The sequence below is a fragment of the Carassius gibelio genome, chromosome A8, assembly GCF_023724105.1.
Source record: "Carassius gibelio isolate Cgi1373 ecotype wild population from Czech Republic chromosome A8, carGib1.2-hapl.c, whole genome shotgun sequence".
Taxonomy (NCBI): domain Eukaryota; kingdom Metazoa; phylum Chordata; class Actinopteri; order Cypriniformes; family Cyprinidae; genus Carassius; species Carassius gibelio.
Window position 1 is genome coordinate 17,928,426 of NC_068378.1, and position 18,236 is coordinate 17,946,661.

At 38.2% G+C, this 18,236-nt stretch overlaps 1 pseudogene; it reads left to right on the forward strand.

Annotated features, from left to right (window-relative positions):
- Positions 1-18,236, forward strand: part of LOC128018143 (nephrocystin-4-like) — a 66,260-nt pseudogene that overhangs the window by 18,821 nt on the left and 29,203 nt on the right.

Genomic DNA, 18,236 nt, shown 5'->3' on the forward strand with positions numbered 1-18,236 from the left:
TAAAGTCTGTCGGAGTGCAGAGATGTCATTCAGGAGCTGTTCGGAGTCAGTTCATCATCTGATTCTGACCAAAGACAGTTGACGGGCCAACATTATTTACATCTGGCCCTGCAGATTCACACAGCACACGGAACAGAATTGTGTCACATGAAACTTTATTCAAAATAAGAACTCTTATTTGAATCGTCTGTCATATCTCATTGTGACCTTTGACATTAAAATTGAAATCTAAATAATAAACTAGCTGGAATGAATGAAGTTATATTCTACTGAAGGTGAATTCAAATTATTATTATTTTTTTCTGTGTGAGGGACCTTAATTTGGTCAGATCTGTATGCCTGTATTTTATAAAGAGCTCAGACAATCACACACAAGGACAGAAGTTCTTTTGATTTCCCTGAGACATTGTGATAAAACATTTGCATAATACATCTCTTGTCTCGTGTTCTAAAGGTTATAAATGAGCTGCTGGTTACAAGTCCAATTCCCCCGTAGTCCTTTGTCATTATGAGAAACCAAATTAAAGATGCAGTTTTGAGATCAAGTTTGTAACAACTAGAACATATATATATTTTTTAATAAATGTAGTTTTAATTTTAATTTAATCATGCCCACTAAACAACATTTTGGTATGGATTGCTGTGGACTCTGTAGGCCAGTTATAGGATAATGTTCAGTAATAAATAAAATTTAATTGAAATTATTTATACATATTTTTACATATTTATAAATTACATGCGCACATACATAAATAAATAAAGCTCACTTTATAATGTTTATTCAGTAATTTTGTCTGCCACAATAATGTTTTGAATTATCTTCACTTGTGAGCATTTCCCAGCAAATATTGATAGTGCTAATTAACTATGATTTATATTAATTAGCATATCATGTAATTCAATATTTTTTATCCAGTGTACCGATTATGCATTAATAATGGATACAAATAAAGTTAAATAAATTGTTACCAAAGCATTTGTTTGCCTTTGCCTTTGTTTATGTCTCTCTTCTTTCTCTTTCAGTCTTAATCTTTTTTTTTTCTCACCGTATCCTGGTAAAAATATATTGGGCAGGTGAGTGTGGGAATAATAAACAAAGCTTATTAATGTGTAATTCAGCAGAAAAATGACCATGATCCATAGGTGATATTATATTACTCATATAATATATGTTTGCTTTTCTTATTGTTGGAAAAGGGCTTCGTACACCATCAATAGAGGGTCAAATATTTTTACTAAGGAGACATATTAAGGGTGAAATGTTTTACATATATTTATTTAAATTTTAAAATTATTACAACGAAACGCTTTTTCGTTTGGAATAATAATATGCACCCTCTATTAAATCATAATAAGACTTGCACTGAGGAAGTAAACAGTCAATTTTGACATCGTGTTGACTTTTATTTTCCTTATTCAGAGTTCAGCAGTAGATATAAGCTCTAGCAATGGAAATCTATTGCTGTATTGTGTTCTCAGATCTGTGCCGACAGCAGGCAGATTGTAGTTCTGAATTGTTAAACAAACTACACACATATATATAAAAAAAATCCACCATTTCATATCTTGTGCTGTACAATTCTGCACAACAGCTGTTATACTACCCACATTTTATTGTATTTGCTCTGTTTGGCTTTCTCTCGGTGTGATTTTCTTTCTATGTCTAACAGAATATATTTCAAATGCTTGGATCTGCAAGCATGCAATTCTTCCAGGAAAGAAGTCATTTATGAAGTTATGAAAGTGGTGCTTGATATAAGCCTCATAAAACCATGGATGATATCTCATGTGTGAGATGCTATTTAAGATATCACAGCAGGACATATTACAGATCACTCCAGATTATTTCACTGCAGCTCTGACATTTGACACACTTGTACATGTGAAAAACTGTGACGACATATTGAATGTATCTGATAGCGCACAGTAGGCTTCCGCATCTGTTTACTGATCTGTGTCCTGTGTTGTCTTGACAGCATTTGCAATTCATGGTCTTCAGATATAGTACTGTAACTAAGAATCTGTCTAATCCAAAAAAAAAAAAAAAAAAAAATTCTAAAAGTCACACACAGAACTGAATAAGACCCAGTATGGCAGATGTTCAGTAAGAAAATGCATAGGTAATTGGAAAAGCTACATTATCATTGCAAATCTCATGAAATTGTATGACGGCCAGTTTTTTTTTTTCATTTTTTTTTTTTTTTTTTATAACTGTGCAAGTGTGATTTGTCTATCGCAGCTCTTCCAGATCGACCTCCTGGAAATCTTTGGCACAGTTCTTCTCCTTTGGTTTTTCTCAGATCCTGGACATTCAGAACCTGGTGGTCGAGGTTCTGGATCCTTCTGAGCCTGTGAACTTTAACCCCCAGAGAGAAGAAACCGATCCTCTGCAGGCCAACACTCTCATTATGTAGTTCTTGGCTTTATCAGGTAATTCTAAATGTCAGGCCATAACATCACTGATTGCCTTTCGTCTTATTTTATTGCTATATTGAGTTATTTTCCAACATGTTTTTTTTTTTCTGTATGAGTTATATATTCATCTATCTACGGTAATTCTCTGCTTTTATCTGTGGGCATTAAAATTAGCATTTAAAAAAAATAATATAGAAACGGTTAACTAAAAAGGCTTTATGCTCGTTAAACACATTGTCACTGATTACTTCCTTGCATGCAATCTATTTAAATTATAAACGTGTCTGGGATAACACAGACATTGTGTTTTTATTTTGTTTTTTCTAACATCATCCATCTGGAATAATGATGTTTATTTAAGTACTCCACTAAATTAAATCATTTATTTCAATTGGTTATTATTCTATTCCAGGAAAAACTATTCATATGGGGAAAGGCCGTAATATAGCACTGAAAATGTATAATGGTATTAAAAAAGGAATATAATATATTAGATTTGTAATAGTGAATTACAAAATGACAATCTGCTTAAAAAGATTCACAGGTTACAGAGCAGTATGTTTTAGTCTACAGCCTCTACGAGCAGTGCTGAAACACTAGTTGTTAAACGGGAGATGTCAGATCCTTTAATTCAATAGTAGTGCAGTTAGGGCTAAGCATCTCTGGCTAACTTATCTCTGCCTCCAATCAGCCAGTGTCCTTATATCACTCAAGTATTGATGCTAACTTTTCTACGTAAGAAACAGCACTTCTCAAGTGTGCTTGTGACAGACTTAGGCACCTCTCTGTTCTAAGATCAGACATTGTTGGATTTAAAGGCACACTCTCCCTCTCTTTCTCCTCTATCGCTCTCACTTGTCTCTGTCAAATCATTGTTTTTCTCAAATGGGAGATAAGGTGATTAAATGTGTCTCTTTTCAACCTTGAGATAAATTTAATACAAAATAACATATAATACCTTTTAATAATCTTTTATTATATATAATACATTTAAATAGTGATATTCCTTAATGGCTTTATATGATTTAGTCTAATGCAAAAGATAATTTTTGAAATTGTGTAGCCCTATGCTGTAAATCACTGCACAGTAAAACAGTCAAAACACTTTAAAATATACACTTAAAAATATTAAATATTTTAGTTGTTCACTTATATTTCATGTGACTATTAACCAACATCAGAGAACCCCGAACAAAATAATTTTGAGAGTCCCCGGTTTAATGCATTTAATTTACCTGTTTTATACTGAATTAATGATATCATGTAATATTAAAAGAATAAATTGATTGATAGCCCTAATAATATAATAATTTATATAATGTTCATATGTCTTAATATGAGGTTATTGTAAAACTCTACATTTGAGATTTATTTATTTCTTGTCTTCAAATTTGATGTAAGAGAAAGAGGGCAAACACTTTGACAGGCTAATGGATTGGATGGATTGGTTCAACATTTTTTTCTTAACGCTCAGTAAGAAGGCTGGTGAATCAACTGACATGACATTGACCTACTACTGGTTAAAGGTAGATGGAAATACCTGAATACATTTTCTGTTTTGTAAAGGAAATAGAATTATGACATTTATCTACTTAATGAATCTCAATTTTAAAAGGCACCATTATTGTTCATGTGTGTGCATTCTGCATTCCCTCTCAGAAATTTCCTCTCACCATGCTGAGCTATCCAGCCCTTTGTTTACCAGATGAATATACATGTGAAATCCTTGCATAGCTGTAAGGCCTATTCTTTTAATTGAAGAATTCAAGTCATTTGATTGGCTCTGAGGTCAGAACTGACATTTTGAGTGAATAGCACTTAAACTCTGGAATTGTGATGTGATCGCGCTCAGTGGGCCTGCCAATTGTCCGCACTCTAAATAGTTTCTATCCTTATCTAATTCTGAGTGATTGATTGCTAATCTTGCTCACAAAGAGAAAAGAAACCAATCATCCCTCCCTAATCTATCCCTCTGTTTTAATTCATTCTGCTGAGGATGGAGGCGAACTCTTCACACTGCTCTGACAGCTCTCAAATGTCACCTAGGACTTTGATTAATTCATTTATATCATTTAATTTAATTATTAATGTCTTTTTTTTATCCTCGTGTTCATGTAATGGCAGCCTGGGGTTCTAAGCCCATGTTGGTTTTTAAACTTCAGGTTTGAATGACTGAACCCATCGCCCCTGAGCTCCTGGTGTTGAATGAAGTTGTTTGTGTGGAGCAGTTCAATGATGGATGATTATTGCTTGCATAAAATGCAGTGGACCATTAATGGATAATTAAATAGATTTAAAACATTGTGTTTTTAAGGAAGTATCTTCCTGCTGCTTCAAAAAAAGTCCTGCTTCAACAAATCACAAATAACTGTATTTGTATATTTATTTCTTTATTGATTTTTCCTCTACTGTGAAGGAGCCACAGTGCAACGAATTTGAAAAGTTATTGATTTTGCTTTCAGGAAATGCTGAAGCTTCACATGATTAAATGGGAAGTTTTGTTTTATCATTTACCTGCCCTTTCTGATAAAAAAAAAAAAAAAGGATACTGTTTTATTGTTTTTAATCAGGTTAGCGGTTCAGTCAGGCTATTATTCTTTATTTACATTATTATTATTATTAACTTAATATTATTGACATTATTTGTAATTACAATAAATGTAATAATGTTAGTGTCAGAATGGTTAAGGATTGCATGTTAGTTTTAGGGTTATACAATTTTGTTCCCCATTGAGGGAAAAAAATAATTATATTGTGTCCTGTTTCCTATTTTATTTATTTATGTATTAATAAATGTTTTGTTTATGTTTGCCAAAAAGTTTAAATACATGGGAAGGAAGTTTTCGTTTTGAAAGTTACAGTTTGCTTTTATAGTTCAATAAACTACTCATCTTAAAAAGATCAAGGACATTTTGATTCCTAGTGATATGCCCTCTGTTTAAAAAAGAAAAGTTTAAATCAGTTACTATTGATCTGGTGGAAAGGAGTTTGTCATGGAGTGACAGATTCTTCATGAAATAGTCGCTTGAACTGGCTTTCCATTATTGCATCACTGATACTGGTTCTTCTATGAAGGAGTCACTCACACTTGCTCTTTATCATCAAATTACTGAGATTTGATCATCATTGTGAAGTCACTCAGATTGATTATTCATAACAATCCACCACCAAAGGACTCCTAATAATATCTGTTTTAAATCATTTGCGATGTCCTTACAGATCCAGTTGTATCTCAATGTATATCAAAATTTCTTTTCAATTATGCCACATGCCCCAATGCCAACCAGTTGTCTGTCTCTCCCTAGGGTCCCTCAAGCTAGTGTGAATTCAGACTGGCCCAGCACTGTCCATTTCACCTTCCAACTTTACCGATTCCTCCCTGTCACCACAGAGCATCTGAAGCTGCTTGACCTGGAAAGGAACAGCAAGCTGAAATCCAACTCTGATTACCCCTGTGTCCTCTCTGTTATCAGCAAGGATGGCACACTTAGCTCTGGTATGATTACCATCCTCCTCCGAATGCTTTTTGATTCTCTTCAGCGTTCCACAACATGTTTATTTCATTTGAATAATCGGGTTCTTTTTTTAGAAGCATCCATGAAAGCAAATGTATATTTCTAACACTCCTCAAAATCACCACTATCACTTTTTTTGTTCTGTTGAATTCGATCAATGCCTGTTTAAAACTTTACAGCCGTAGTTAACTGCAATGCATGCACTGTTTCAATTAATAAAGCTCTAAAAAATGAGCAATTAGAGTTTTATGGCTCTTGGCCGAAGTCCAGTAATTGCTTTTAAGAAGGAATCTTCATACACAGCAGCCCGCTGAGGGGAAGTGTAGAAGCGGCATGACTTTGTGATGAACTTGGTCATGCTGAGAAAACAGTTTTGGCTCGGCTGGTTCATACGGCTGCCAAAAATACTTATTACCTGCCCCTGATGTGAGTTATTTTTATCAATAGTTTCTCACAGACTGGCAAAAGTGGATATTTCAAAGCACCTTAAAATTTTTAACTAAGAGCACTTCAAGTACACTTTTCCCACTGCCAGAGTGGGGCTTTTTGCTCTCATGTTATACAATGAAAATCTTGGCTAAAGCTCATTGCCTTGATTTATTTGTGTTGCAAGCAACATCTTGCCTGAACAAAACTCCCTCTATGAGGGAAAACTGTAGCTGTTCAGTAATATCACCAGCTGTTGCATTTACTGATTAGCTAGATAAAGTATCCAATGAGGTGGAACATACAAGACATGAAAACGTGTCTGTCTCATGCGTAGGCAGCCTCTCATTTGCCTACAGAGACCAGCGGTTCTCAACCTTTTTTACTCCAAGGCCCCGTGTTTTCTCCAAATCAGTAGTGCAGTGCCCCCCAACCTCTTCCATTAAAAAAACCCTTTGTTTTCTAGTGTTGTTACTTTTCTCAGGGTTCGGGTAGAGGGATTAGGCAAGGACTCAGTAATGCAGAGAGAAGGGCTCTTTATTAATATATATATATATAAAATAAAAAATAAAAAAATAAAACTTCCCTGTAGGGGAAACGGACAGAACTTGAGTTGCAAGGCAGGACACGAGGAGCACAGACAAACATTCATGAATGAACTCCCGCAAGACACGAGAATAAATAGGGAGCTAATGAGAGCAACGAGGGAACACATGTGGGGCAAATTAAATCAATAATCAGGTAACAAGATTGATGGGGTCAAGACATTTGACATGAGAGAACATGGCACACAGAAACTAAACTGCTCACACAAAACAAAAACACAAGCACATGGTCAGCAAACCAATCACAAGCCATGTGCTTGAACAAGACATGAACACGCAGCTAATGAGCAAACTACAACAAGACAACAAGAAAAGCATGCGGCCAAAAACACACCATGTGCTACACAAAATACAACACACGTGGACAGAAGAGCGCACGGACAAGTGAACTCGAGACCGCATGCTCGCACAACAAGACAGAACATAGAGCACGAGTGTCCGAACCCTTAAACAAAACCGAAACTCAGCAAGACATGAGTGCCAGGATCCGAACACCACGCTTCAACATGAAACAGGACACGCAGACGAGAGCGCATGGCATCCCTAACAAGGAACACCCAAAAACAAGACAGGAACATGACAGTACAAACCAGAACACACATGACAACACAAGACTGACACACAACAACAGAAAACAAGACAGGGAAATCAAAACACAGATACAAACAGGGGAGGGGAGCCAACAGGAAAACCCAAACACTAATTAAAGGGACCAAGGAGGGGCGGGAGGGCTGAGCCAAGGAGGCTTAGGCAGTCCAGGAGTCCTGGTAGGGGGCCAGGGCGGAGCCGGAGGGATGAACCAGCCAGGTTCCAGATCCCAGCAGACCACCAGGGCGGAGCCAGAGTGATGAACCAGCGAGGCTCCAGCCTATCAGGAACCCTGGCAGTACACCTGGGCAAAGACAGAGGGGCAGACCCGAGAGATTCCGGCCGAACAGGAACCCCAGCAGGTAGCCAGGGCGGAACCGGTAGTGCCTGGCCATGTGGGATGGACGAAGCCTTTTTCTTCCTCTGTTTCCAAGACTTTTCTGAGACAGCTGACAACTTTTCAGTTCTATGTAATCATTTTTAAACAAACTAATTAAAGAATGTGCAACATCCACGAATTTTAGAATACATGATAACACTAATGATGATATGATTTATGTCAGTATAACAACAATTAATGTATTAACACTTGGAACATTTTAAATAAAGATAATTGTTTTACCAAGTTCAAGATTGAGGATGGTTCCGACAAAACTATATTTTCTGAAAAACACTTTCAAATTTTCATAATTTACAATTTATGTACAAAAGTGCAAAAGAAAGAAAAATCTGTGAGGGAAAAAATAAATGCACAGGAACAGGAACACATGGAGATGCCAACAGGCCACTATGCCAGTTGCCTTAACCTGAATTTACGGACATATTTACGCATGCATTAATAATTATTTAACAGAGCAAAACACAAATTAAAAAAACAAATAAAAGCTTCTTTCTTTGTTTGTTGGCATAATAATAATAACAGACTCACATGTCTAATAATGTATGATTGCGTAATCATCTTTACCTCCATTACAATCATCTTCCATCTAAACTTTACTGGTGAGATACTGGTTTGATTTATTTAGCACAAACATAATAGTCCTGACTTCATATTTCTTATTAATATAGATATATTTGTCCCCACCAATCAGTGCACAAGTTTATGTATGATGACGAAAGCACGTTAGTGCTACCCCTCCCGGAACTCATATGCAGATAGTACACGTATGTCTGCAAGAAATCTGTTAAAGATCTCTTCATCTGGAAAGTATCTGCCATGTACAAACATCTGACAGACGTCTCTAAGATGTCAGTTTTACATACACTCTAAATCATAAACATCTTTAAAGACATTTTCTAAACGTCTATTTGACATGTAATAGGAAAAATCCTGTAGACATATTAAAGATGAGCAAACACTAAAAAATACATCTTGCTGATGTAAATGCAAACGTCAGATAGACATCTCCTTTATGTACGTGTGCTATCAGGGATAGAGAATGCATTGTGGTGCCCACAGGTAAAAATAAATAAATAAAATAATAATAATCTGTGTATGGAAATCTATGAGAACAGTTTGGGCGATTCTCGGCCAGGGGTGCGTTTCCCAAAAACATAGTTGCTAATCTTTTACATATCAATAATAACGAATATGCATATGCCTAATGTACGACTCCTGTATCTCGCTATAATCGCCTTTTCCTTGATTACAATCATCATCCATCAAAACTTTAGTAGCGTGACACTGGCATGCTTTATCCAGCCGAGAGCTGTAGTTTGCACATCTTATGCTCGTGCAGCGGTCGGGTGTTGTGAGCCGCTGTTCAGTCTGTATTTCACACAGTGTGATGAGAAAGTGCTTGAGCTGCTCCAAAACACAGAATATCATAGAATACTTAATATGTTAATATTTAACATATTAATCATGAAATGTTTAATATTTTTAAGTTATTTTGCACCCTACCCAGAGGATCACTGAGACCCCAACTACCTGGTTAAGAACCACTGGAATAGACAGTAGATATAACAAAGGTTTGAGTGTTAGAGTGGTTGAGAACAGAAGAAATGAGACAGATAATGAGAGAATGATAGAGTGCAAGAGCATACGAAGAGATGCAGGGGTAAAAGAGGATCAGCTCTAACAGCCTGCTTTCAGTCTTTATTTCAGAAGATATGTAATATCATACAAAAGAAATGCATCTAGTGTGAGCATGCAAGCCCTGTCCTCACAGTCAGCCCTGTAAGACAGAAGACTCCAACCATTTTCAGGCCAAAGACCACTTGGTGAAAATAAAGACAGAGCAGGATCCCTATTACATATTGTATAACACAGAGTGTTACATTTTAAGCCTGGTCTAGAATAGCATGTGTATCAGGGATGTGCAAATCTATCTGTCTGCCTGTCTGTCTATTTATCAGTTTATTTATTGGTCTGTGTGACGAGTGGGGCGGGTGGCGTAATTGGAAATGAGTGACACCTGCGTAACTCACCGGTCTTGAGTCCCACGGAGGAGCTCTGGAAGGATAAAAGAGGAGTTACGACGGTGAAGAATGAGAGAGGACTAGGCCTGGGTTTTATTTTATGTTTTGGTTTCGTTTGTGCACGGCAGTTGCCCGCGAGGTACTGTCGCGCTGTTTTATGATTATTTGGTTATTAAAGTTTTATTTGAATGTTCGCCAGTTCCCGCCTCCTCCTTCCCGTACTATGAGGGTTTTTATAGCGTTACATTGGTGCCGAAACCCGGGAGGAAGGAGGGACACGCTGCCCAAAAATCCCTGTCTGTCTGTCTATAGATTTCACTTTTACATACTGTTTGCTACTTCAGTTGAAATTAAATTTAATCAAGTTTTAAAAGGTATTAAATTTATTGGTGCACAGCCCTGGTTCATATGGAACCACATTAATGCATTTACATGCTACGTTATGCTTCCATTGCAAATAATACAAAATAATTAACAGTAATGTACAGTGTATATTGCATGTGGGAGAAACTATGAAACATTTACTACTTCTTTATCTTTGGATTAACTTTGTAATTTGTTTAACTACATTATATTTATTTATTCACAAAAAAAAAAAAGAAAAAAGTTTGTGCAAATGAAAATTGTCTGGCACCTTAGCAGTTACAAACCCCCTGTTAAAGACCCCTGCTATTGTCACGTTCATGAACTTTGTTTCCTTTTTTGGTCTTCCTGTTGTTAAGTGATTGATTCTTCCCACCTGTTTCCAGTTCCCTCATCACCTCCTGTTTGTTGAAATACCCGTCCTGTTGAGTTCTCCCTCGTCCGTGATTGTTGGTATGTTTGCACGTTTGAATGAAGATGTTTCCTAAATGTGTAAATGCTAAATGTAATCGAGTCTATTCTCTGTATTCTCCTCAGTCTTCCAGTAAACTCCTTATTTGTTCCCGATCCTCCTCTTGTTCCTTATTTTACGTTTAGCACTACCTTCGTTTATAACAGAATCACGGACCTAAACCGTATGGTTTAATTTAGCAGCGATTTTTCTTTCATTTATCTTTTAATTTTCTCCTCTCCCGGAATGGCCATCCCAGCAGTCTGTCTCCTATGCCTGGAGCAACTGGACCGTTCGCTGGAGGACCACACCAGGGACTTTTTATCTCTGGCGTGCCTTACTTACTTCCCCGACCGCTCGCTCTCTAACTTTTTCTATGCCGGCCTGAGCTAGCGGAGTAAGGCACGCTTGCCAGCAAACGGTCCCCGAGAGGATTTCGCCGCTTTTGTGTAGTGGGTGCTGGAGAAAAATGGATCTTCATGGACCGTCAGCACCGCCGAAGAGGATATCTCCAGCCCCACTCCCAACCCAGAGACCAGCCAGCCAACAGCACGCCGCATGGAGCCAGAGCCCACCGCAGCCGCAGAGCCCGAGCCAATCATGGACAGTGAGCAGGACCTCGATAGCGTGACTGACCAGGTGTGTAAGCCGGCAACACTGTGCATCATGGAAGTCCTCGTGGAGATCGAGGGAGTGGAGGAAAGCCCTGCCCACACTCCTGCGACTGAGGGTGAGCTGTATGCAGTCTCTGAAGGTCATATGGAGCAATTTCTGGATCTGATGGACTGGTCTATGGAGGTAATCCCTAATTTTCCTGTTTCCCCGCTGGTTCTGACCAGCCCTGATCCCCCTGTATACCCTCTCAGTCTCCCACTCCTACCTCTTCCAGTTATTTCCTCTGCTCCATTTCCGCTGGTCCCACCCAGCTCTGAATCTTCTGTCTCTCCGCTGGTCCCGCCCAGCTCTGAATCTTCTGTCTCTCCGCTGGTTCCACTCAGCCCTGAATCTTCTGTGTCTCCGCTGGTTCCGCCCAGCTCTGAATCTTCTGTGTTTCCTGTGTTCCCTCCCGGCCTCCCTCTCCCACCTCCTCCAGGACCTGCTGGTCCCTCTGCTCCACTTCCGCTGGTTCTGTCCAGCCCTGATCCTCCTGTCCTTCCTCCCATCCTTCCTCTCTCTCCTCTTCCTAGACCAGCCAGTTCCTCGTCATCCCTGCTGGTGCCAGTCAGTCCCGCAGCTCACCCTCAGTCGTTGACCCCTCCTTCACCATGGCTCCTCCCACCGTCGACTCCACCATGGATCTCCGTCCTGGCTGGTCTCTGGTGGACCATCTGGCTCCTCCTGCTCCGGGCTCCTCCCTGGCTCCTCCCTCCATCCACTCCGCCCTGGTCCCTACCTCCATGCTCCCTAATTAACCTGCACCTCAGCCTGCTCCTCGCCCGCCTCCAGAACCTCCACCCTCCCTCCGCTGGTATTCCTCTTGCGGTGTGAGGACGCACCGTTCCGGGAGGGGGCGAACTGTCACGTTCATGAACTTTGTTTCCTTTTTTGGTCTTCCTGTTCTTGTTTTTGTTAAGTGATTGATTCTTCCCACCTGTTTCCAGTTCCCTCATCACCTCCTGTTTGTTTAAATACCCGTCCTGTTGAGTTCTCCCTCGTCCGTGATTGTTGGTATGTTTGAATGTAGATGTTTCCTAAATGTGTAAATGCTAAATGTAATCGAGTCTATTAACTTTATTCTCCTCCGTCTTCCAGTAAACTCCTTATTTGTTCCCGATCCTCCTCTTGTTCCTTATTTTACGTTTAGCGCTATAAGGTGTTAAAGCATTATGCTACAGTACGCTTAGCTTACCCCTTAAACCCACCTGGCTCGACTATACAGACAATGAACCATACAATGTCATAAAGATTAAAGGCTGAATGATGATGTTGTCCAAAAGGCCTTTTGATATCTGGAAGGAACATCTGTATCCTGTGGGATATGATGCTGTTATAGTGCAATTACTGGTTGTTGCATAACTTATCCCAGATTCTCAGCTGAGTATTGCACTCCTCTCCAATGAAGAAATAATATTTTTGTATCTCTGTCTGAAGTAGTACAATGTAAAAGCAACAGTCAGTTTAACATTTTTACTTCATTAAGCATTACTGTTGCATTTGCTTGTTTTGTTTTGCCATGAATGAAAATGCATCTAGGATTTGTTGTTTTCATTTGCATTCAATTTTGACTCTGCTTTACCCCATCAATCAGGCTTCAAATCCAGTCGCTCCACTCAAACTGCTGTTGTTTCCATAACCTCACATCACCAGAGTGTCCCTGGTTAATGCCATACTGTTTGTTCTGGATCTTTTGCCAGCATTTGATGCTACAAACATCAAACTATTGGTCTCTAAGCTGGTAAAAATTCTAATTTGTAGGTCAGTGCCTGGATGACAGTAAGTACCAAGTCAACTGGAAAGGCTGACACGCCTTACTCCACCGAAGTTCCACAGGGATTGGTGCTTGAACCTTTACCACTTTCTTTTTACTCTAGATCACTCAGATCTAAGGATGTACTGTATGTTCACATCTTAATAATGTATTCAGTTAAAAAGAAAAGTGTAATGTTACAAAGGTTTTTTAAATAAATGCTTTTCTTTAACACTTCATTAAACCGCACAACCATTTTCGACAAGTAATAATACAAAGAAAGTTTTCTTGATTGCCAAATTGGCATACTAGGGTAATTTCTGACTATATATATATACACACACACACACACAAAAAAACCAGACTTGTGGGGTTGCTTTTTCTTGGCTGCTATTCCTTATCCAGTCTATGGACATGTCATGGTTTAACTACTGCACTTGCCTTTTTGCTAGACTGTCAACATCTCCACTGTACATCAAACATGCTCTTTTTACACATGCTCCTTCTTTTCTGGCCTACCAGCATCTGCCATACATCCCATCGAGCACATCAATGATGCAGCTTTACACTTCTCTTGTTTATTCTGATTTTATATCACTTCTTAGATCTACTTTAAATTATTGCTCAGGCCTACACATATTCTAAAGTATTGGTCCAGAACCTTCTCCAGCTTTGCATAAAAACAAATGTAAATGCAGTGTTACCCAAACATTTTCAGAACTGATTACTGTTGTCACTTTAGAAACAGGGAAACATTTGGGAACATATAGAAAACATCAGCGCCTGTGGCACTGCCAGTGTTTGATATTCATGACTGACAGGATGTGGGGTGTGCAAAAGAGATGGAGCTCAGAAATGTTTATGTAAATTCCCACACATTTCGTCTGGTGGTTGAACCGAGCTCAGAGTGTTTGGTTTTTACATAAAAGTCCTTGACTGCTTGCTTCGGAGAATTGGACATTGTGTTTTCTCACCCACCTGAGATTTGTGTTATAGATGGGTGATTTATTTCACTCTCATTCGAAATGGCCACTAAACCCATCCCTTTAATCACAACCACTTTTTCTTTCTCTTTTTGATATTCAAGTTTGTTCTTTCCTGTTGTACTTTTCTTTTCTTCTTACCCAGGTTGTCCTTGCAGTACCGAGTTCACCCGCAGTTTCTCAAGCCAGGCGAACGAGGCTGGTTCCTGCAATACCTGGCACTTCATTCCCTGCAGATTGATGTCTGCAACAGTGAATCCCTAATGCTGATTGGCTCAGCTGCTGTGAAGCTGAATGTAAAATTACCTATCAGGGTCAAAAATGAGCTTTTGCCCCACCAGCTTATAGTGGGAGAATTAAGTGAATTTTCCAGCCATGAAATTGCATTACGCAATGGAAAATGTTTGTCTGTCTACCATTTCAAGAATTTGTAATTAGTTATATATTTCAATATTTTACAAAAATGCTGTACATTTTAACTTTCTTTTAATCAAAACAAAACAAAAAGGCTTAAAAAATAGGACCACTCTTTTCACAAAAATAATAAGATGCACAAGTGTATTAAACAATGATAATAATAATAGGAAATGCTTCTTCAAATCAGGAGATTAGAATGATTTCTGAAGGATCATGTGACACTGAAGACTGGAGTGATGAATGCTGAAAAATCACAGATCACAAAATCATGTTTTGAATAAGAAAATAGTTATTTTAAATTGTAGTAATATTTCTGGAAAACATTTGAAAATCGTATCTATCCCAAACTTTTGAATGGGACCATATTTAATAATAAAACTTTCAGAAAAAAAAACACACACAAAAATGGTTTTGACATTATCTTACAGTCAAAATTGTAACAATGTAATTTGTTACAAAGACATTTGCTCACTGAAGCTGACAGAATGCCAATAAAGACATTTACATGACCTTTCATGTTGTCAACATGGTCATCTATGTAAACACGTTCAAAAGATTCAAAGTACTGAATACCATCACAGTAATATTACAATAACTCAACTCGTTCCACATAAACCATAACAAAACAATATTACCATACACTTCACATTCCTCTACTTGGCAACAGCCTAGCAAGTCCTCAACTTGCCATGTTGGTAATAACCCCACAAGCCATACACAGAATTTTGACACGGGTACAGATACTGTCCTCATTAATAGCCCAACAGAACTCACACAGCTGTTTCACTCAGACAGACAGTCAACCTGCACATCCAAACCTTTCTGCGGTATTCATTATTTAGTGTGCTCAGATGGAAGTGTCATGTCGTAATTATAAAATATGCATGCCATACTTCAGGACAGCTGCATCTGTTAGATCTCACCACTGCAGGTCGATGTCAGCTGTTGAATAAAGGTTAAAACAAAACAAGACCAGAAATAGATACAATCGGACCAACATAACTGGATTGTTCATCTTTAGCATCGATTCTGACCTTTCCAGAGTTAACAAAGGGCCCATTTAGGATTCAAACACAACCACAAGGTGTGGCATTTGTCAGCAGCCTGTAAAATATGTCTTTGTTGCTTGTTATTTATGTTTATCTTTTTGTTCTACATGGTTAATCAATAATATTGATTCAGGGGTCATGACAAATAGCCTTAATTTTTAGCACATTTTATAATTGATCAGTCTCTATTTAAGAAACATAAATCGACAGCTTTAATATTAGTATTTCACATTTGTTTCTGCAGCGTATTCTGTGTCAAGGCCATGCTGCCGTCCAGGTGAACCATGAGCTGGAAGTGATCACTACTGAGTATATGCAGGATGCCAACTTTGCCAGCAGACATGACAGCAAGCAGAGCACTACTCCAGTCATCAGTGTATACACTAGAATTAAACCAACCCGATCTCGCGGCAATTCATACATTTTTCACAAGGTGGCTTATTCGTATGAATTCGTACGACCACACTCGTACAAATTCATACGATTGCTGCCAAATCGTACGTATTTTACGATTTGCACAATTCGTATGAATTTGTACGAATGACCTACACCTAACCCCGCCCCTAAACCTAACCGTCACTGGGGTCGTATAAAATCGTACGAGTGAGGTCGTACAAATTCTTATGAATAAGCCACCTCCTAAAATACGTACGAATTGGCGTGAGATAGCGTTGATTAAACCAATTCTGCAATCCTTGGCAACACTGGTTAGGACTGTTTGCTAACCACCATAAATTCATGTAATTTTTTTTATAGCAAAATACTTTAAAAAGCAATTTGTAAGATTATTTATCAGAAAAGTGGAAAACATAATCAGTGTTTTTCACTTTTCTGAGAAATAATCTTACAAATAGCAATATCAAAATTTATGTTTTTGTCAAGGTTGTGTGCCATTTAGAGTTACCTTTTAAATTACAGTTCAGTTCTTAAATTTGAAGTGAGATAAACTAGAATTTTTTTTTTCAATATTAGAAATACGTTAAATTAGTTAAATTAGTCATTTTTACCTAGAACATTTTGAATGAAGACCTGACAAAGCCTTATTATTTTTTTTATTTGATTTTTTATTAAAAAGCCATGCATGTAGATGATTGGATGGATTTATGGATGGATGCATGGATAGATGCATAGATATGCTAGTGGTACAAAAATATAACACTTCGTCTTTAAAATTCTTCTGAAAATTTAAACAAGAAATCAGCTTCCTGAGACATCACTATAGTGTAAGAAGCATCCTTCATTAGTTTTTAGAGCTGTTTTCCACTCTGGAAATCCAAGCTGAATCAAAGTTATTCACAGGCTGTCGTCATGTTTATCTGCTTAAGCTCCTTCTGAGAGGCCCAGTGAAAATGCAAGTGTTTCTTGCGAAATTACCCAAAAAGTCAGATACCCATCGGCTTTCCTCTGTCTCTGGCTCTCAGCGGTTGGAATCAATTAACTTGTCCACAACCCGCTCAAAAGCTGCTCAATACCATATCTCAATCTGGGATTAATGCATTGTCCATTTATTTGTTTCCTAATGAGTGGTCGCCATTAACAAGAGATCAAGGTTTACTCACTCTCTAAGGCTTACTGAGATGTTTATCCTTTGAAAGCACCTCAGAGGATCAACTAAGACAAAGCAAACAAAATTATTAGTCAGAGTAATGGGAGATTGGGGGGGGGGGGGGACTTTTATTACACTCAGATGTATTTTGAATGGCTTGATTTGTGCATTGAAAACATTCAGTCAAATTTTTATAAGATGGGGTGTCGTGAGTCTTCCGCTCTGGGTAATGTACATCGGATTTATGTCTTACTTTACGATCGCGCCCTTTTTCGACATTTTCTTCTCAGATAGGATATCACGTCATTGGGAATTAATGAAGCTCCTATGTAATTGGACTTGTGATGATTGGCATCTTGTCATATGCGAAAACGCAATGGAAAAAACTGTTAATGAAATCCTCTTTAATTAACTTCAGCTTGATGTGAAGAGACAAGTGAATAATTAAACAAACAGCGAATCCACATAAAAGAAATGGATAACTTAATTCAGCACTAATGGAACAGGTTTAGCATCATCTCTGAATTCAGAGTGTTTCGGTGCATCTGTCAAATGTTTCTCACAGTAGTAATACGCTCTATCAACTCCGGATTCTTTATGCCTTTATACCAAACAGAGAGAGAGAGAGAGAGAGAGAGAGAGAGAGAGAGAGAGAGACGCAGGGCCAGATGGAGGGGAGAAAAGATTAGGATTTTATAATTTGCCTGCCTCTGGCCCCACACTGCTCATCTGCAAACGTTTGATAAGCATGACGAAGATTTCAGCGCAGAAGAGAGATGAGGAACAGGAGAGAGGAAAAGAAAATCGCATTTCCTCAACAATTTTTTCCAAGCGAGTCCCCTATATCTCCTCTCATGGTGAAAATACAAAAAAACAATGGTATACGTTTGCAACAGGGGCCAGTGTAGACTTCTGTCTATCTCCTCTAAAACAAAGCTACTTATTTAGAAGATAAGAGAAAGTGCTTCCTAATGGGAATCCTATCATGTGCTCTACTACAGATAAAAAGCTCTATATGTGAATGACTTCCAAAGCTATACAAAAGTATTC